Source organism: Erinaceus europaeus, chromosome 20 (genome assembly GCF_950295315.1).
Source record: "Erinaceus europaeus chromosome 20, mEriEur2.1, whole genome shotgun sequence".
NCBI lineage: Eukaryota > Metazoa > Chordata > Mammalia > Eulipotyphla > Erinaceidae > Erinaceus > Erinaceus europaeus.
Window position 1 is genome coordinate 17,076,557 of NC_080181.1, and position 22,249 is coordinate 17,098,805.

The 22,249-nt window shown below is 45.0% G+C and overlaps 1 long non-coding RNA gene and 1 pseudogene across 1 annotated transcript in view; one reads left to right on the forward strand and one right to left on the reverse strand.

Moving 5' to 3' along the window:
- Positions 1-11,542, reverse strand: part of LOC132534960 (glycosyltransferase 8 domain-containing protein 1-like) — a 36,168-nt pseudogene extending 24,626 nt beyond the window's left edge.
- Positions 1-22,249, forward strand: part of LOC132534999 (uncharacterized) — a 380,416-nt gene that overhangs the window by 130,585 nt on the left and 227,582 nt on the right. The window lies entirely within an intron of this gene.

A 22,249-nucleotide genomic window follows, 5' to 3' on the forward strand; every position in this document is an offset into this window, starting at 1 on the left:
ATCAATAAAAAGGAGATAGAAAATAGATCAATTAAGGGCTGAGAAGATGGCATAATGGTTCTGCAAAAGACTCTCATGCCTGAGGTCCCAGGTTCATAAGCCAGAGCTGATCCATGCTCCAGTCCTGTCTGTCTGTCTGCCTCTGTATCTCTCTCATTAAAGTGATGAAAGATATTCTGGCTTGCAGAGTCACACAGCACAGTAAGTCCATCTCTGAAGTTTTATTTTTTTTTAATATTTATTTATTCCCTTTTGCTGCCCTTGTTGTTTTATTGTTGTTATTATTTTGTAGTTCTTGTTGTTGTCGTCATTGTTGGATAGGACAGAGAGAAATGGAGAGAGGAGGGGAAGACAGAGAGGGGGAGAGAAAGACAGACACCTACAGACCTGCTTCACCGCCTGTGAAACGACTCCCCTGCAGGTGGGGAGCCAAGGGGCTTGAACTGGGATCCTTACGCTGGCCCTTGCGCCTTGCACCACGTGCGCTTAACCCGCTTCACTACTGTCCGACTCCCTCGTCTCTGAGGTTTACCAGAAGAACCTGGATGTGCCGGCTCACTGGACCCAGAAGCTAAAAGCTACCATGCTTGCTTTTTAGGTGGGGTACAGAGAAGTCACATATCTGCCTTGGTCACCTACATGGTAAATGGCAGAACTGTGATTTGAGCCCCACTGGCCCTGGGTCCTTTGTCTGGTCTCTTCCCCTTTAGCTCCGTGGATCTCAACTCTTCTCTCCTCTAAAGAACAGCCTGTCTCACATTTGAAACCACTTGACGTTTGTTCTGGTTGAATCACTCCCACAGTTTTTGCCCGTTCTTGGTTTCTAGACTCATTCTCCTCTGTTTCTTTAAAACAGAGTGGTCAGAGTATCTATCACTCAGTGGTTTCAATGCCCTCCACCAGGGGGCACTACTTGAGGAGTCACCGTTTCTCCCATTCCATTGGTGCCATTAAGATTCCTTTCTCTTCCCAGCAACTGTACATCACATTGAGCCTGTAGCTAGTTGGAATCCCAACATCTTTTTCTTATGGATGTCTGCTTGTCTGATTAATTTTTTAAATTAAAAAATTAAATTTTGTTTATTTATTTATTTGTTTAGAATACTGTTTTACAGCTAGAGAAGCTTCTCTCTTGCAGGTGGGGACCAGGGGCTTGAACCTGGGTCTTTGCTCACTGTAATGTGTGTGCTCAACCAGGTGTGCCACCATCCAGGCCATAATCTGATTTCTTCTTCTTCTTCTTTAAAAATCTTTTTATTTGTTTATTTATTTATTTATTTATTATTGGACAGAGACAGAGAAATTGAGAGGGAAGGGGGAAATAGAGAGGAAAAGAGCTGGAAATACACCTGTAGCCCTACTTCACCACTTCTTTATTTCCCCACTTGTGAAAGTTTCCCCATGCAGTGGGAGACAGGGGCTTGAACCCTGGTCCTTACTCACTGTCACATATGCACTTAACCAGATATGCCACCACCTGGCCCCTCGATTCTTCCTTCCTTTCTTTCTTTCTTCCTTTCTTTCTTTCTTTCTTTCTTTCTTTCTTTCTTTCTTTCTTTCTTTCTTTCCTTCCTTCCTTCCTTCCTTCCTTCCTTCCTTCCTTCCTTCCTTCTTGGAAGAGAGAGAGAAAGAGAGACAAAGAGAGAGAGGGAGAGGGAGAGGGAGAGGGAGAGGGAGAGGGAGAGAGAGACCACAGTGTCAACACTGGGCTTGAACCCAAATCGTGCATATGGCAAAGCAGTACACACACTAAGCAAGCGAGCTATTTCAATCTGATAGATTTTTTAATCTAAGTGTAGAACTTTCGACTTAATAGCCACAGATTTCATCCCTATGGTTTTGATTTGTGTTCTAGCCCATGCATGCAGTTTTTGGGTCTGCCATGCAGTTCACTGATAATAGATTTTGTCACGGCGAAGTCAGATAACCATCCTTTCTCAAGCTTCCTTTGTGCCACTTGATGAAAATGCTGAATGAGAAAGAAGATAGGTCATGAGTCACTGGAGAGGGACTTCCTGGTGGGTGACAGGAAACATATCTTGAATTAGTAACAGCATTTTTGACTGCCGAATTCCATATTAATCTATTGAGTCCTATTTAAAGTACAGCAAACCCCTCCCTCCACTGAATGCCTGCTCTTACTTCAGTGAAGTTCGGGGCCCTGAAGAAACACCACTCTTTGCTTTCACAAAGTTGGTGGCATGGCATGTAGACAATTAGTACAGTAGGTAGTCAGTTTGGGGGCACCCAGGCAGTACCTCCCTGGACTGGCAACACTTGAGTGAGGTCTCGCAGAAGGAGATGGGATTATTGGTGCTGAAGTGCTGGGAGAGGGTGGGGTTGGCCCCTAGAGGGCAATTCTGATCCTATCACCTAGGGATGTCATTATCATTTTAACTCACTCACCTTTTCTACTTGGCAATTCATTCTCCAACTCCACTTCCTCTAAATTTAGAATGATAGTCCCAAATTCAGCAGTACCCAGGGGAGTGTGTGCATGTGTGTGTGCATGTGTGTGTGCATGTGTGTGCGATTAGAGGTGGACAGGAAGAGAAGACAAGACAGGAGGGTTGCATGCAGTGTTCTCTTTCAACCCTGGAGGAAGGGGCAAATCACATACAGAGAGTGTTGGATGGAGGGCAGTGTCCTCTGGGTCTGCCCTCTGGACAAGTTTTTTGAGTGATATTGCTCACTACCCTCCACACACAGCCCCCCTAAAAAAAGAAAGAAAGAAAAAAGAGGCAGACAACTGTATCGGATGGAGGTAGGAGTGGGTGGGGCACAGGGAAGGCAACTCAGTTCCTATTAGATCTTACCTGTGTCTTTAGTATTACTATTATTGCTGAAAATGTAGGTCTTTATTTATAGATCAGGCCCCAGATAAAATTGAGATGAGTACTAATCGTTGACCTGACTGTAGCAGTCACATCATTCCATCCAACTCAAGTCATCCAGCATTGTAGTAAGCGGCATTTGGTAATGCAGATGGAAACAGACATTCACATCCTGGGAAGCCGACCAGCAGATAGTGAAATGTGTCCTCTGGACCCCACTGAAATACCTTTTACACATGGGTTGTTACAGCTAGGCTTTGAAGCCGGGCTACAGATACCGTCTCCCAGGATTTCCCGAGAAATGCTTACAGTATAAATTACAGTTGTATTTCATGTTTGAGATGTCCCCATGCCTTCTGGTGAGGCTGAACTTGCCAGTTGGATCTGGAATATACCGATTCCTCCCAAACCTCACTCAGTGTATGAAGCCATTCTTCCCCATGGCTTGAAGTGCCCATTCCAGTGGAGTAACTTGGCAACCTTTACATACAGGGGTGAATATCGTTCTCCAGCACTGCACCCAAGGTGGCATCCACTCCACATCAGGACAGTGGTGGACGTTGATAAAACACAATGAACCGAGGAGATGCTGTGATGCTGCAGCCAGTGTCCTAGTGTGGGACCATTCTCCTGTGCTGAGCTTCATCCATTCCCCCTCTCCCCCCATTTCCAACCAGCTAGTTATATTCTGTTGTTTCCATCCTGCTGTGTTTGTGACAAAAACTCCAGCCTTCATGGAAAGTCTGTGTTGTCTTTTTCTTTTATAGTCAAGATACCCAGTGTCATTGTAATGGTTTCCTGCTCCACAGATGACAACTTAAAAAAAAATTTTTTTTTTTTTAACTATCCTTATTTATTGGAGGTAGCCATAAATGGAGAGGGTAGGGGGAGATAGAGAGGGAAAGAGAGACACCTGCAATATTGCTTCACCACTCAAAAAACTTTCCTACTGCAGGTTGGGGACCAGGGGCTTGAACCTGGGTCAATGTGCATTGTAACATGTGTGCTCAACCAGATGTGCCACCACCCGGCCCCACCCAGATGACAGCTTGAACAGAGGTAGAGTCACAGTCTTCTGAAAGTGCAGCCCATGTCTTCATTATATAGCGAGTGCTATGAAGTCTTGGGTTATTTGACATACTCTTATTTCAAGGTACACCAGTTGTCCAGAGACTGCTGGACTTGTTCTTGGCTTTGCCTGGCACAGCGCTTCTGACTTCCTGGGGCTCCTGCACCCTCCACTTCAGAGGGGTGGTGTTTACTCTAGGCCACCACTGACCGCATCTGGACTCAGAAGGAAGCTGGAGGGAGTCGGGCTGTAGCGCAGCGGGTTAAGCGCAGGTGGCGCAAAGCACAAGGACCGGCATAAGGATCCCAGTTCGAACCCCGGCTCCCCACCTGCAGGGGAGTCGCTTCACAGGCGGTGAAGCAGGTCTGCAGGTGTCTATCTTTCTCTCCTCCTCTCTGTCTTCCCCTCCTCTCTCCATTTCTCTCTGTCCTATCCAAGAACGACGACAACAACAATAATAACTACAACAATAAAAAAACAACAAGGCAACAAAAGGGAATAAATAAATAAAATAAATTTAAAAAAAATAAAAAATAAAATAAAAAAAAAGAATACATAAAAAAAAAAAAAGAAGGAAGCTGGAGGGGAAAGCTTGGCATCAGTTCCTGCCCCCAGCTCTGAAGCTCCAGCTGGGTGTTAGTGCTCTGGAATTCATGCCAAAGGTTGCTCCTTGCAATTTCTCTTTTCCTCCCCTTCCCTTGCTTCCCTCCCCCAGTGGGAGAGCAAAAGCAGCTATGCTTATAGAAAGATTGATTAGTTAAGCAAGTCAATTATATCTCTTGCCGAGAGCAACTGTATATTAAGTAATGCAGCCAAAATGATTGTCTGCACAGATCCATTTTGTCGAACAGCTGTTCCAGAGGCCTGGAAAGAGAAGACGAAGGTTAAAAATCCCGTAATAGTCTTCACTCCCCATCTCACCCCACCCCATCAAGCCTGGCCCTCCAGGGGCTCCATTTATTATGAGATGGAATAAGGTTGGGTAATGAGGATGCTGGCGGCCGGCTCCATTCTGCGGGGAAACGCTCCCGCCATGCCACGGGCTCCCAGGCCTCCATCAGCGCTGGCCCTGCTGCCCTCCCTGCCTCCAGGGAGCTGACTGAAGCCTATCACCAGCTTGGCTCACTCCTTCTATCCCAGCTGGTGGCCCTGCCACTCGGAGAATATTCCAGACGCAGGCCCTGGAGACCCTGGTTCAAGTCCAGTCATCTCCGTCTGATCTGGGCTAAGTCTTTTGAGTTTTCTGAGCCTCCATTTTCTTGCAGCAAAGCATAAATGAGACCATGGCTCTGGAGGAAACTTGGGGTCTGTGATAATAATGGAAAATAATGGATGGTGGTGTGATTCCGTCAGGCAGGGAGATGGTGGAGAGGGAGAGAGTCTAAGCACTGTGTGGTGACTGGGTGGGGCCCCCAGGTGGTTCAGCGGGAAAGCCTAAAAAAAGACCAGGCGTTCACATGCCACCTATAATCAGCTCCTTCTTCTGTTTCCTTAATCACTGGAGCAAAGGGGTGGGTTTGGTCTCTACCTAGTTATGGCACCTTCTCCTTCCCTGGCTTGGAGGCACCATTAACCAAAAAAAAAAAAAAAAAAAAGTTTCATACTCTGAGATTGCCCTTGATGTTTATTTTCACCTTACCTCCCTATATATGGAGTGTGATTTCCCATCCCCATCCCCATCCCAATCCCACCCCCAGACCCTCCATAGTCCTGGCATTGATAAGAAGCAGTCAGTCCTGTGTTCTCAGTAAGATGGACACTGGACCAGCAATAGGAGGGTGTCAGATGACATGGCCTACCTACCATGCCAGCCTTGGGACCTGAACTGGTGAATGCCCCCTTCTCCTTCTTTCTCTCTCTCCCTCTCTCTCTCCATCTCTCTCTCCATCTCCCCTCCCCGCTCTCCTTCTTTCCCCCTCTCCTCTTCTCTCTCTCTCTTTCTCCCTTTCTCCCTCTCTCTCCCACGTGTGTGTGTGTGTGTGTGTGTGTGTGTGTGTGTGTGTGTGTGTAGTGGTGGTGAGCTAGGGTGGGGTGGATTCAGAGTGAAGTTCATGTTTCTATACTAGGTAGGTCAGACTTTTCTTGCCAGAGGATAACGTTTTAGTCCTTGTTTCACATCTCAAGAAGGCCTGCCAACTGGTTTGTCCTCACGTCCTACCACTCCCTCTCATCCTTTCTGACACAGGTTTTTCTCCCAGTTAAAATATAAGCAAGGGGGGAGATAGCTCAGATCATGCCTGAGGTTCCAGGTTCAATTCTTGGCACTGTACATGTCAGAGCTGAACACTGCTCTGGTTTCTCCTTCTCTCTCTCAAAAATAAATAAACATTTACTTATTAATTTAAAAATTTTTTACCACCAGGGTTGTGACTAGAGCTCTATGCCTGCATGATTTCATGGATTCCTGCAGATTACCCCCCCCCCTTTTTTCAGTCAAGGTTGAGAGGCAGAGAGGGACAGAGAGAGAGAGAGAGAGAGGGAGAAACACTTGACTCTTTCCCTCTGCATGTATGTTCTCCCATGTGGTGGGTAGGAGCTTGACCCAGAATCCTCATGCATGATGAAGCCTGTACTCTACTGGGTGAGCTATCTCCCAGCGTCCCAAATAAATAAATAAATTCTAAAAGAGGAAAAGAACTGATTTCAGAGAGGAACTGCCCCATAAAAGCAGCACAGTATTGGGGGAGATCCAGGGTGGGGTGGGAGGCTCATGGACACTCCCCCTTTATGGGGAGCCTGAGACCCTGAGGGAACAACCTTGGTGCCGAGGTGGCACAGCGGGCAGGACCCCTTCTCGAGTCCAGAGCTGGCTGGGAAAGCAGGGCTGGCCCTGCCTGTGCTGAGGAGGCCGTGCACTGGCCCGGCTCTTGCTCTCAGCAGGACCTAAAGTGTGTCAGACCACTCACTCGCTCGCTGGTTGCCAGGGCCGACAGCCTTCCCCGTGGCATGATGGGCCCTTTGTGTCCAGGGCCCGGCCTCAGATCCAGGTCAGACCCAGGTGGCTGGGCTCTGCTCAGCCTTCAGGGCCAAGGATGCCAGTTCTCCCTCACTCCTGAGAGCTTTCATTTTCCCACTCTCCCGGCCACATGTGGGCAGTCAGCATAGAAATGGCTGTTTGCAGGCTGCCCACCTCTCCCAGGGCCATAAACAGGGCTCACAGCATGTGCATGGGGAGGGCGGGGGTGTTGGCGCTGACCCACATGGGCATCCAGCCTTGGAAACTAGGCCCTGGGCTGGAGGGGCTCTGAGCAGTGTGGGCTCTGCAGCCATTCTGGGGCCCCCATGAGCTAGCCTGGACCCAGGACTGGAGTTCTGTCAACTGTCTGAAGCCCCAGTCTCCTTATTGACCCTTCTAGTGAGCCATTTCCCATCTTAAAGAGACACTATTGCTGGAGTCTCTGCTTGGGGTGTGTGTGTGTGGGGGGGGGGTGCTAGGGAACATACCCTGACTCCTCTATGCTCAGACTTGCACTGGACCCAGGATGGGCTTGGTCAAATCAGGATGTCATTGGGTTCAGCTATCAGGTTTGTTTTTATTTTTAACTTACTCGTTTATTTTTGTGAGGGAGCAGACCACCTCTGTAGTATATGCTGTATAAGGCATAGAACCCAGGATCTCACACATGCAAGTCCTGTGCTCCACCCTCTAAGCAGCTTCCCTGGCTTCCATGGTATCAGGCTTCATGTCTGGTACCACCTCTGCCTCCCTCCTCCCCCCTGTCCATACTAAACCAGGAGAAAAAACATCTAGTTGATCTACCAGGGAATCTCGTTCTTCTACCCAGTGTCTTGTCTTCCTAGGTACCTCCTGCTCCCCCCCCCCAAAGAAAGGCTAGAGAGGGCCAGGTAGTGGCACAAGTATCCACACAAGGATCTGGGTTTGAGCCCCCACTCCCCACTTGCAGGGGGGATGCTTCAAAAGCAGCAAAGCAGGTCTACAGGTGCCTATCTTTCTCTCTCCCTCTCTACCTCCCCCCCTTTCAATTTATTGAATAAAGGGGAAAATGGCCACCAGGAGCAGTGGATTCGTAGTGCCAGCACAGAGCCCCAACAATAACCCTGGAGGCAAAGAAAGAAAGAAGGGAAGAAAGAAAGAAAGAAAGAAAGAAAGAAAGGAAGAAAGAGAAAAGAAGAGAAAGAAAAGGCTAGATAACAAAAAGAGGGGGTTTTAAAAACGAGAATCTTCTGCATTTCTTTTTAATTGGTGAGGGTGGAGGTTCCCTGAGAGAGATGGGAAGAGGCAGGCAAAGAGCGAGTGGCCAGGACAGATGTGACTGCAGCTCCGAGACCACAGGGTACCAGACTGTCAGCAAGGAAGGAGGCTTAGGAGCCAGCTAGCTCAGTCCTCCTGTCTCACAGTGGAGAAGCTGAGGCCTGCAGGGGAAGAGAGCTGGGAGTTCACTTGCTCTGACCCCTGGCTCCCCCAGGATGTGGTCTGCTGGGAGATCTGTGGTCAGGTGTGGGCACTGCCCACAAAGCCCACTAGAAATGCATTTGGGCCTAGGCAGCTGTCACTCAGTGAATTTCCCAGCCCAGTGGAAGCAGTAGCATTCAGGGATCCAGAGGAAGGCCATTCACTCCCCCATCCATGCCTTGATGTCCAAACTTTCCCCATTCAATGTGATTCCTTCAGTTTATGGCGCTTATTCTCCAGGAGATGACACACGGGTGTGGGCAGGCTTATCAGAGACTTTCCTGGGTGCTGTTAGCTGGGGAAGGAGCAAGGGAGCCCTGAAGAAACCAGTAAAGAGGGACAGAGAGACAGGAGGTTGGTCCTCATATCCAACCCTGGAGCCTGGAGCCTGGAGCCTGGAGCCTGGAGCTGGGGCAGGGGAAGGGGGAGCTGGGAGGTGAGGGAGGTGGGTGCTGTCTGGCCAACATAATTGGAATTAACTGGAGCAAGCAGATCAATGCTGGCCCTCCCACATGTGTCCTCCTTGCAGACCCTCCTTCTCTCCTGGACTCCTCCTCTAGGCTTTGCTGTGTGCTGAGTGTCCTGCGCAGCCTGTGCTCTGCTCTCTGCTTCTGCCGGTGTTACGGAACCTTCCACCAGCAGGGTATGCTCTTGCCCCTAACTGGCTATATAGTAACCTGCGCTCAGAATGAGCTTAGGTGGCATATAAAGCAGGGGGCCTGGATTGGTTCTGAGACCGTTCCTGCCCACCTAACACCCCCACCCCACCCCATGTGTGACCCTCTGCCTGGGTCACCTGCAGATCAGTGGAAGCAGGCCGGGGCCTGCCAGGCTGCAGGGGGAGTAGAGTCTGCCCTCTCTTAAACACCTCCTATCTCTCTGCTCTTGTGTAGGCTGCCAGTGTGACTGAGGGGAGCAGGAGTGGCCTTCCTGCGGGGGTGCAGGCTCGACTTCCAGCTCTGCCCTCTGTGTGTGTGGGAGGTAGACTTCTCTGCTGACCCTTCCCTGGGTGTCCTCAGATGACTGTGCCTTGAGTCCCCTCCCCCCACCCCCACATGGACACCTCCCAGGCTGTAAAGCAGGCTGTTTCCCCATCATCTAACTCAAGTCTCCGCTGTTCCACTAAAGACCCCCACTTTTGGTGCTCCAAGAAGGAGACAGAGTTCTGTGAGGGAGAGGGTAGAGAAATGTCTTTGAAATTCGTGTTCCTTCTGTTGGAGCCAGGAGATAGCTCAGTGGCGCAGCCCACACTCTGATGTGCATGAGACCCTGGGTACCAGGCCCCCATTGGGCAGCACCTCAGACAGCACCAGGGGGAGCTCCTTGCGTGCTGTTGCAGTGCCATGGCCTCTGTCCTCTCTCTGTTTCAATCTCTCACCCCTCTCCCTCTTCCTCTATAAAATATGGAAACCATCGACCCAAGGAGATGACATGCGCAGTGGTATCACATGTCTGTGAGGCTCTGGGTTAATTCCCTGACACCACAAAAAGAAAACAGGTGAGCTTGAAGGGTGGTGGGAGTGCCTGGGGACAAGGCCCCATGGGCAGATTTAACTTTTTCTCCATGATGAACATAGAAGGGGCAGAGGGGAGAAGAAGCTTGCAGCAAATACTGACCCCTTTCTGTAGCACACCACCAGAAATATCGGTTGGTACTAGCGGTGTCTTTCGAGGAATGGTTGAGGGGAGTAAAGATATCTTGTCTGCAGACCAGAAGAAGGGCATGGGCCCAATGTGAGGAGGAGGTTTCTCAAGGAAGATGTGGGCTCTGAGGGAGGGCCCATTTCCTGTCACTAGAGGAAAGTAACCTCATAGAAGCTGGGGATTTAAGAAAGGAGGAAGGCAGTTGGGGTCCCCGTAGAGATGACACCGACTTGAGTCGGATTAGATGACCTTGAAGGAGTTTCTGCCAGTTGTAACTATCTTACTTTTGAGAAGGCTTAGGCCATGGATGACTTAGCTTCCAGGCTGCACTGGGACTCAAGACAGGAGGTGGCAATTCCCCCAAAACTGTTGGACAGATGCAGAGGGGAAGTCTTGGAGAGGAGCATCCTTCTTGTTTATTAGTTTTCCAACAGGTAAATACTGGGGCTTGGTGCCAACACTATGACTCCACCACTCCTGCAAAATGATGGCCATTTTCCCCTTTAGTTTTTTATAGGATAGGACAGAGAGAAATTGAGAGGGGAGAGGGATATAGAAAGGGAGAGAGAAAGATAAGACACCCGAGGACCTGCTTCTCCACACGTTTGAGCAGGGGGTTTAAACCTGGGTCTTTGCACTTGGTGATAAGTGCGCCTAACTGGGTGCACTACCACCTGCGCCCCGAGCATCCTTTGTTTATGAGACAAAGTACAAAGGGCAGAATCACAGTAGTCAAGGGACTTAACGAGTGAGGGTGACCATAGGGAGTAAGAGAAACCCACCAGCACAAGTCCTGCAGTTCAGACTGTCTTCCGTCCCCACTCTCAAGAGCTGGGCTTTCTCACACTCCTTTTCCCCCAGCAGCTGTCCCCTCTTACATCTCTTTCATGCTGATATCCTTGACACTTTGTGTGGGGCCTATTACATATTTAATGATATAACTAGCGGGCTCCCACTCACCTGTGTGAGAAGCAGCATTCAAGTGTCTACCACTGGCCTGTCTTGGAGATGAGCCTGGAGAAGCATGTCTGCCTTCTGAAGATGTCTTGCAGAAAAACAGTGGGCTGGGGAGAGGGGCTTCAGATGTTGGGAGAGGACAGTAAGTGGGAACAGGTGGAGTCTCTCCCTGGGGTGCCAAGCAGGCTGGATAACAAGAAACAAAAGCAAGAGGCCATGCGTGTAAGCATCCATTGCTAGGCAGCCTGACGCACAGCCCCAACAGGTGAGCTACTGCGCACTCATGGATGGCAACATGACATGCTGCTCTGCCCCTGACCTCTACCTCTGTGGGAGCAGCCTGCCCGCGGCGACACACCAGTTCTGCAGCAGCTCTTCATAAATAACGAGCTCTCCAGGGCTCTGTGTCTCCCACTAAGCACCAGGCTCTTGAGAGCAGTGGCGGGGCAGATGGCGGGGAGGGTGGTGTATAAAGTGGCAATGGGGATCTTTGGTGGCCATCTCTTTAGGGTCTTCAGAAACACAGGAGCAAATCCTATAATGAGCTTCGCGGCCTCAGGTCTCTGTGGGTGATTGGGACTCACACCCGCAGCTGCTCTCCAAGCCCTCAGGAAACTTACCCATCCTCTCCTTGAGCTTAATGTCTATCAAAAGCCAGAGTAATGGTGAACAGATTGGATAAGGCTAAGCTCCCGGGGCAAAGTGTTGCTCTGGAGATTTCATTAGTGAGCAGGACACAAGCAACAGATCCAAAGTCTGGGACTGCAGGGCTCTGAGCAGCCTCTCTTGGACAGGGCATGTCGCCTGAGTGGGGCTCCACGCCCTGTGTGAACTCCTGCTCTTCTGTATGTCTTGTGTTTCTCTGCTTCTGGTCCTTACTGACTCCTGAGCAAATAATTAACAGCTTAAAAAATGAAGCGAATTTTTGTTTTATTTATTTATTTGTTTTACTGGCACATCCTCTGGGATGCAGAACTTGCTTGCCAGGCACTGGTTTTTTTTTTTTTTTTCCTGATTCATCCTTTTAAAAGCTAGCAAGTAGGTGCCCACTATCCCATTCTGCCGATGAGAAACTTGAAATATCTGGAGGCACGCAGTGAGACTCCAGAGTCCACCCTTCTTCACCTCATCATCCTGCCCCACCATTCCCTTGGAGACTATGATTAATTTGCATCACATACCCCTCCACAGTATCTTTTCATTATTTCATTTACCTCTTTTTATGTTCCAGCATTAGTTAAGCAAATCTTGCATGAAGAAAATGGGATTATATTTTCTTCTAGTACTTTTGGTTGCCACAATCTCATGAAACTGGAGCCACTAGACTTCACTGGCCTGTAGAAAAGCTAGCATATCTTTATACTTAAATCATTTAACTTTATCGATACAGTCAGGTATTATCATTCAAGGTAGAAAAAGAGGGACTAGGAGATAGAAATTTTTTTTTCTAGTTTCATCATCATTGTTGGTGATAATTGCTGGTGGTGCCCTTAGACTTGAGCAGAACAGGTCTGCTGGGGCTTGGGCACGGCTGGCACTATGGGCGCACTGGATAAGCCATTGGAAGTTCAGGCCCTGAGCTGTAATGGTCCTTAGTGCTGACAAGGGACACCCACCATTCCTTGTTTGGCTTCTAGAATTGTGTTAACCTATTAAGGGAGGCCTTGGCCACCTGTGGTTGTTGAAAGGTAAAAGTAAACTATACATTAAATTTCAAGGATGTACTACTAAAAGATTGTGACATGTCTCCTTAACAGTTTTTGTTGTTATGCAATATTTTGGATATATTAGATTCATCAAAATACATAATTTATTTCACTCTTTTTTTTTTTTTTTTGCTTTCAAAAACTGACTGTAAGAAAAATTTTAAAAATACGGATGTGGTTTGCCCATGTGTCTAGCATTCTTTTTTCACTGGTCGGCATAGAGGATGCCTTGGTTTATAATTAATCTGTCCTCAAGTTTTTGTTGCTCTCAGATTAAAAGCCCGAACAAAGTGTACATGTTAGGCAGTAGCATTTGTGTGTGTGTGTGTGGGGGGGGCGGTATGGAGGAGTATAGATGTCTTTTCCCCACTTAGAAGATTTCTTTGTTACCTTATTGACTCCTCTTACTTAACACCTTTCTCCAAGAGAAATGAAGGTCTTTGACCTGTACTTGAGATTTGTTGAAAATCTAGTTAGTGGTAATTGGTGTTCCATTAATCAAAAGGAGTTATAGAAAAAGATATTTTAGGGCACTGAGAGTAGATTGGTTAGTAAAGCCAGTTGAGGAATGACTGCGCCTGCCAAGATTGGTCGTCAGCTTAGCGCCATGGAGGTCATACAGGACACTTGAATGCAAGAGGTCCCTGGTTTGGCACTTGGTACTACTAATAGCCAGAGTTGAGTAGTGTTCTGGCTATCTAAATAAAGACATAAATAGATAAGGATGGATCCGTTTAGATGAAGAATAGATAATAGTCAGGAGGAGACTAACCAGAGAAAATTTGATATATTTCTTTCTTTCTTTTTAAGTATTTTATTTATTTTTTATTTTTGAGTGAGATGCAGAGAGAGAAAGACACAGAGAGAGACACCAGAGCACTGTTCATCTCTGGCTTATGGTGGTGCGGGGGATTGAACTCGGGACTTTGGAGCCTCAGGCATGAGAGTCTCTTTGCATAACCATTATGCTATCTACCCTCGCCCAATCTGATATATTTCTAATAACTATCGAGGCTAATTCCTATGAGCTAGCTCTGTTCGGACTCATAGCAGCGATTACCTTTCTGCAGAAGGTAATTCAGGACACCCTCTACCTTTTTACCACTTCTCTTTTTAAAAAAATTTTTTAAAAATTACCTTTTAAAAATTTTATTTATTTATTCACTTATTGGACAGAGACAACCAGAAATTCAGAGGGAAGGGGGAAAGGGAAACAGAGAGAGAGAGAGGCAGAGAGACACCTGCAGCCCTGCTTCACCACTCAAAAAGCTTTCCCCCCTGCAGGTGGGGACCAGGGACTTCAACCTGGGTTCTTGCGCATTGTAACATGTGCACTCAACCAGTTGTGCCACCACCCAGTCCCTCTTTTCTCACTTCTTTACAAATTCCTGTCCTAACTCTTAGATTGAAAGGCTAAAACACTTCTCAACACAGTTCCCGATGCCAGAACAGGATACATGCTGTGTCTCCTTTTAGAGAGGCCTCAGGGCGAGTCTCCACTACCACACTTCACATTCTAGTCACTCTATGCTGTGTGGGACTTTTGGCCTTGTTAGATCCAGGAGGTCAGGGTCTTAAAAGTGGCCTCCTTCCTTGGGAACAGGGTCTTGTGCTGGACTCTTGACTAAGGCTTGAATCCCAGTGGACCTTCTGAACATAGTCTCCAAGTCACATATTTCATCTTATTCATTTTTAAATTTATTTGTTATTATCTTTATTTGTTTATTGGATAGAAACAGCTAGAAATCAAGAGGGAAGGGGGTAATAGGAAGGGAGGGAGACAGAGAGATACTTGCAGCCCTGCTTCACCACTTGCAAAGCCCCCCCCCCCCCCCCCGCGCCCTCACAGGTATGGGTCAGGGACTCAAACTTGGGTCCTTGCATCTTGTTAATACGTGTGCTCAACCAAGTGTGTCACCACCCTGTGCATCACACATTTGTTTTATTTATTTATTTATTTTTGCATACAGGGTTATTGCTGAGGCTTGGTGCCTGCACTACAAATCCACTGCTCTTGCAGGCCATTTCTCCCCCACCCCTTTGTTGCCCTTGTTATCATTGTTGTTGTTATTATTATTGTGTTGTTATTGCTGTCATTGTTATTGGACAGGACAGAGAGAGAGGAGGGGAAGATAGAGAGAGGGAGAAAAAGATAGACACCTGCAGACCTGCTTCACTGCTTGTAAAGCAACTCCCCTGCAGGTGGGGAGCCAGGGGCTCGAACCAGTATCCTTGACTCCGGTCTTCACATGCTTTGCACCATGTGCGTTTAACCTGCTGCACTATCACCCAGCACCCCTCCACATTTTATTTTTAATTCAGTGACCCTTTGTCCAAATAATGTGGAAGAAAGGTTCTCTAATAATTCACTTTTTTTTTTTTTTTTGCTGTGTAGTGACTATGCATAGCTTTTGCTATGGGTACTCTGCCATGCATAAATTCTCTGTTTATGAAAGAATATGTGTTTATTTTCCAGCTTTTTATTATTCAAACACATAGGTAGAGGAAGGAATATAATGAACCCCCATGGACCATAATTCAGCTTCAACACTGCCAATTTGTGTCCATTATAAATAAAACTGTGTTCCTTACGTCTGCATACCCCTGCTAAACAGCACATTATTTCATATGTGGACGCGTCAGCTGTGTGTGTGTAAGTGAAGAGCACTCTTTTCTTCTTTAAACAGAGCCACATTACCATTTTTACCATCTGAAAATTAGGACCGTACTTAAACTCTTTATTATTTTTAGTTTTTATGAAAAAAAAATTCTCCTAGCAAGCCTTCAGTAGACCATATAAAAAAAGGTATAAAGAGGAGAGTAAAATTTACTCACAAATCAATGTTCAGACATAAATACTGTTAGCATTTTGGCACATATAGTTGTATATGTATAGCACATAATCTTTTTAGAGGCATACATATATAAAACATTGCCACAGATGATGTTTATGATCTGGGTAAGCATTAAAAATAAACAGCAGAAATGTATACAGAGAATGGCACAAATCTTACGCATATTAGAGCCCAGAGGACATTGACTGTTATGTTGTCAACTACCTACCATTCCTAGCCAGAAATAGACTATACCCCCAAGACCTTTTACAGTTCTCTCTTGGGCTTTCACCCCATTGAACAAATCACGATTGTAACTTCTATCGCTATAGAGGAGTTTTTCCTGCTTTTGAATATCATAGAAATTGATCCATATTATAGCCTCCACTACAAGTGAATTCTTTTGTTCCACATTAGACATGCAAGTTACCTCCTTATAGTGTATGTAGTTTATACATTTTTTTTTGCTGTGTACTATTCCACTGTATGACTCTTCCACACAGTTACTTCCCCATTTTGCAAATGATGGAACACTTTTCCCCTACCCCAGTGTGTTGTGGTTAGGAAATGTCTTCAGGAGGTTGGGGAGGTAGCATAATGCTTCTGCAAAAAAAGCATCTAGTGCCTAAGAGGCTGACATCCCAGGTTCAGTCCTTACAGACACCACAAGCCAGAGTGGAGTAGTGCACTGGTAAAAACAAAGAAACGAAAAACGTCCTGGTACACACATAATGACTTTGGTTAGGGAAAGATTTAGGAGTAGACTTAAGGTTGTGTTCATCTGTGCTTGTACCAGTTGTCTGTGAGAGTTCTGTCTGTGCCTCCTCCTGGTCTACACTGAGTGATTATCAGTGTTTAAACAGTCACTGTTGTGGGGGAGTATCAGGCAGTGACTCATTGAGATTTTAATCTGTATTTTTCTGAATAACTAAGGAAAGTGGGTTCCTTTTCATATACAAAGATGTCTGTTCTGCAATCATTGTTCAACTTTCCCCACTTTCCTATTGGATTTTTTCTGTATTTTTCCTTATTGGCTGTAGGAATCTAATTTCATGTATCTTCTCACATACATCTCCTCACTCATTTAAGTTTTCTTGAGTTTACCTTAATAGAGTTTGTAAGGGGGCCAGGTGCTGGAGGTTGGTATATATACAAGTTCAAGCCTTATTTGTTATACTTATTTGTTGGCCATATACAAAAATTAAATTAGGTTTTGCATGGGGCACTATAGTCTTGCTTTACTTGACTTAACTATTTATTTATTTTATTTGTTTAATTTTTCTTTTTCTTTTTTAAATTTTTATTTATAAAAAGCAAAGATTGAAAAAAAACCTTAGGATAAGAGGGGTACAACTCCACACAATTCCCACCATCAGAACTCCATATCCCATCCCCATCCCCTTCCCTGATAGCTTCCCTATTCTTTATCCCACTGGGAGTATGGACCCAGCGTCATTGTGGGGTGCAGAAGGTGGAAGGTCTGGCTTCTTTAACTGCTTCCCCGATAAACATGGGCATTGACAGGTCAATCCATACTCCTAGCCTGCCTCTCTTTCCCTAGTGATGTGGGGCTCTGGGGAAATGGGGCTCCAGGACACATTGGTGGGGTTGTCTGTCCAGGGAAGTCCAGTGGCATCATGTTAATATCTGGAACCTGGTGGCTGAAAAAAGAGTTAACATATAGAGCCAAAAATTGCTGACTAATCAATCATAAAGGCTGGAATATTGTAGAGGAAGATTTAGGGGTCTCTTTTTTTTTTTTTTTGCTCCCCTGGCTCATTTAAAAAAAAAAGTCTATGAAATTGAGAAGATTGCACTCTCAAGAAGAAACTGGGGCGGGCGGAGGGTAGATAGCATAATGGTTATGCAAAAAGACTCTCATGCCTGAGACTCCAAAATCCCAGGTTCAATCATAAGGGGTCTCTGTTTTGTAGATAGCTAGTAGACCTATTTTAGTTATATTACAAAGGGCCCATGACTATACTTTTTTTTTTTTTTTTCCTGAGCCTGACATCTGATATGTAGGTGGATCCAAGTTATTGTCTGGGGAGATGATGTCATGGCTGGAAAAAAGGCTAGGAAGCTGGAGCAGGGAAAAGAGTAGCTCCCAAATATGAGAAAGGTGTATAAATATTGTTGACTTATAAACCCCATCAATTTGATCTGATTTGGGGCCCATATTCAACTTAGGAGCCTATGTGGCTTCTGCATCCTATAGATCTGAGCTCACATTCTATGGTCATGAGTAGGAATATTCCAAGCTGCCCCAATTTCAGGACTCATGTTCCTCAGGTGGTAGAGTATGTTGTCCAGCCTCCCTTCAGAGGATGGAACATTCTCTACTACTGTTGATCCACATTGAGGGCAAGGTCCTATGGGGGCTCACAAAGGGGTCTATTATGTTATTCTTGATGGAGATGACCGGTAAAAATGGAGAAAGGAACCTATTTGAGGTCTAGGCCCAATATATCTGTTTGGGAATCTCAGGACTTCCTGACTAGGGCCCCAGATGATGGGGTGGCCTGATAGTGACTCAAGAGACATCGTTAAAAGTATGCCAGTCTCTTGCCCTTATTCGGCTTTTGCAGTCCTTACTTTGATAAGGTTAGCTTTGGTGTGACTGAGGGAAGTGTAATAGGAAATAGGTGAGAAGGGTATCTAAGTGTAAGTAGAAACAATTTCATTAGGAACTTTATCGTGTCTTTTTATGTCTTTCTACTTGCTTGCTTCATTTATTGACTCACTGCAGACTATGGTGTACTTTTGCTTTCAGGTATATATTTTGCCCTAATTTGTGGATACATGTGAACATATGCCCTGTCTCATGGGACCTGGTCTATATCTAGGTTTTGGGACTTTGTTCAGAAGTGAACCACCTGAAATGGATTAGAGACTCCTATGAGAAAGGAAAGGTCTCACCTGAGTAATGAGGCTGAAGGGTTGACATTCCACACCTGACGTCTCTGGACACAGTCTGGAGTGAAGCATACCGAGGTGGTACTCATTGCATTGATTAGGTTGGGATCAGCAGATGCAGTGTCAGTTGGTATGAATTGAGAGAAGTGTGCAGAAAAGTGAGCCCCAGCCTAGAAGTTCCAAGACTGGGGGAAATATAGGCTCTATAGAGGAAGCAGGAGGTTCCTGCTGTCTTAGGGTTTAAGAAGGCAATAGACAGTTATTGCTATAGTGAAATTATTTGGCAATTGGGTTAACTTTGAAAATCCCAGTGTTGGGATTTGCTGTATCGTACACAACATCACCATAATTTATGTCCTTTGACATTATTTATGTATAGCTGTGTCTTATAGAGTAACACCACCGGTTGCTTCTGTTCTCCCTGGACTATGCTTTTAGGAAAGTCAACATTTTTTCAAAGACAGCCTATGGTCTGTGCATTAAAAAGTGTGAGACATTCAATCAAATTTCCCCTCTAATATTAATCAAATAGTGATTTATATGACTACAAGTTAATAGGAGTGCACATAAACACCATTCCCACCACTGAAAGACTGTGTCCCAGCCCATCCTCCCCCCCTCCCCCCAGTGATGCTGAGCATCTACCCTCACCCTCCACCCAGAGATTTTTACTTTGGTGCCCTACTCCAAACTCAGTCAGATTATTTGTTTATTTTTATTTTTGCTATAGCACTTCTCAGCTCTGGTTTATGGTGGTGGGGGGGAGGTTGAACCGAAGACTTTGGGGCCTCAGGCATGAGAGTCACTTTGTATAATCATAAAGCTATTTCCCCTGCCCGTAACTGTTTTAATCTCTATCAGTTTATTGGTACATTTTGAACTTGAACTTGAAATGGTATCAGCTTTTCTGCATCTGTTGAGGTAATCGTAATTTTTATTCTTTATTCTGTTAATTGATAAATTGTAATCAATCGCCTTGACTGATTTTCCAATGGTAAAAGCAAACTTTGCTTTTCTTTCTTTCTTTTATTTTTTAATTTATTTTCCCTTTTGTTGCCCATTTTTTTATTGTTGTTGTTATTGATGTCATCGTTGTTGGATAGGACAGAGAGAAATAGAGAGAGGAAGGGAAGACAGAGGGGGGGAGAGAAAGACAGACACCTGCAGACCTGCTTCACCACCTGTGAAGCGACTCCCCTGCAGTGGGGAGCTGGAGGCTCGAACCTGGATCCTTAGGCCAATCCTTGCACTATGCGCCACCTGCGCTTAACCCGCTGTGCTACTGCTCGACTCCCAAACTTTGCTTTTCTGCAGTAAATCCTACTTGATTGTGATGAATTAATCTCTTAATATATCACTGCATTTAATTTGCTAGTTTTTATTTAGAATTTCTGCATTTGATGTTCATGAGAGAGTAGCCTGTAGTTTTTTCTTATTATCATAATCTTCTTGCAAGTTAATACTGGCTTCATAAATTGGAAAGTGCAACTTTCTTTTTTTGGGGAAGAATTTGTGTATAGAGGACATTTTCATTTTTAAATGTGTGATAAAATTCACTAGAGAATATGTTCTTGATTTTTTTCTTTAAACAAGATGTTAGCTGTATATTTTTTCTCTTTTTAAAATTTGTGACTAATAGTGGATTAAACACTTGTAAGTGTAGAAAGGTATAGTTCCACACTTTACCTACCACCAAACTTTTGTCTCCCTACCCTCCTATCTCTCAGAGGTAGTAACTATTATAGTTTTCACAGTCTTAGATACATTTGTTTACTTCTGTTTGGTTGCTTTTTTTTTTTTTAACTTTATAACTATCAGCTATCTAGATTCCACATGAGTGAAACCATCTGGTAATTGTCTTTCATCTTTTTACATATTTGGCTAAGCATAATCACCTCCAGTTCCGTCCATTTTCTCCCAGAGGACAGAATAGCGTATTTTTTTTTATTGTGGAGTTGTATTCCGTGGAGTATGTATCTTATGACTTCTTTAGCCCGTCACCTGTTGATGGACATTCAGACTGCTTCTGCTCTTTAGCGATGTGAATAATGTAGCTATGATCATAGGGGTGTATATGTCCCTTTGAATTCGTGTTTGCATGCCCTTTGGATAAATGTCTAATAGTGATATTGCTAGATTATAAGGCGATTCCATTTTTATTTGTGTAAGGACTCTCCATACAGTCTTTTCAAGGAGCTGTACCAGTTTGCACACCCACCAAGCTCTCCAGCACCTGTCATTTCTTGTTTTGTTGATTCAGGCCATTCTCACAAGTGTGAGAATCTCAATGCAGTTTATATTTTTGTGAGTGATCTTTATCAGGCTGAGGAAACTGTCTCTTTTACCTAGGTTTTCCTGAGTTTTGATGAGGAAGAGATATTTAATTTTGCCAAATGCTTTTCTTCATCTATTGAGATGATTATATGACTTATCTTTCTTATTTGTCGGTCTGTTAATGCAGTGAATTGCATTGATTTTTTGACTGTTCAACCAATCTTGCATTCCTGATTATTTTGATTTATTATTCTACTAGGCTGACCTAAGTCATCTGCTATCCTTTGTATAGTTATTTTCTGACTTCAGCTCATCTCTTTCATTGAGTTCTAGCTATAACTCTTTGCTTTGCCATTTAACGGTTCTTGAAGGGTCTTCACGCACTGGATAAGATATATACCAGCTGTCTTTTTTATTTCTATTGTTATATGAGACACCGGGAAGTGAACTCAAGGGCTTTGTATATGCACTGCTGAGTGACTTCTCAGGTCGGTTCTTTTATTTATTTATTTTTTGCCTCCAGGGTTATTGTTGGGGCTCGGTGCCTGCACAACAAATCCACTGTTCCTGGAAGCCGTTTTTTTTTTTCCTTTTGTTGCCCTTGTTGTTTATCATTGTTGACATTATTATTGTTGTTGGATAGGACAGAGAGAAATGGGGAGAGGAGGGGCAAGACAGAGAGGGGGAGAGAAAGACAGACACCTGCAGACCTGCTTCACCACTTGTGAAGTGACCCCCCCTGCAGATGGGGAGCCGGGGGCTCAAGCCGGGATCCTTATGCCGGTCCTTGGGCTTTGTGCCATGTGCGCTTAACCCGCTACGCTACCGCCTGGCCCCCTTGATTATTTATTTATTTATTTATTTTATACAGAGGGGGAAAGAAAGAGAAAAAGGAGAAATACTACTGCACTGCACCACTATACTACCCACAGAGTACAAAGGTCTCAAACCCAGGATGGACCTCAGGATGGCTATAGATGCTATAGATGTTATGCTGGACTAGGTCAACTCTCTCTGGACCCCTCAGATATCACCTGTCTTACTTTCTTTTCTCTACTTTTCTTCTGATATCTCACTTTCACATGCTAGCTTTTTTCCCCCCACTACGTGCCATTTGTCATACATTTTGCTGCATTTCCATCTTCCTAGAATGTTTTTTTTTTTAATTTTCAGCCTGACTGTTGCCTTCCAACCTCTTGTTATACTCAGTTTATTGATCAGAGTTATTGTAAGTTTCAATTTTATATTTACACACTTCTCATTTATTATATACACACTTCTAATTCCAGAATTGAAGTTTTATTCTTTTTAAGAACTCCCATGAGGATATTTTTTTTTTTGGCTGATATTTTCCATTTTGATCTGTTTCCTTGAGAATATTCACCGTAATCAATTTAAAGTCTGTATCTGAGGAGAGCAGTATTTATGTATTTATTTTAGCTTCTAGTCTGTTTTCATAGTTTGCTAACTTGTTTCTTGGCCATTTCATTCTATGTCCTGGAATGCCTAGTCTTTAAAAAAAAAATCATCTCTTTTATTTAATTATTTATTTTACCAAAGCACTGCTCAACTCTGGCTTATGGTGGTGTGGGGGATTAAAC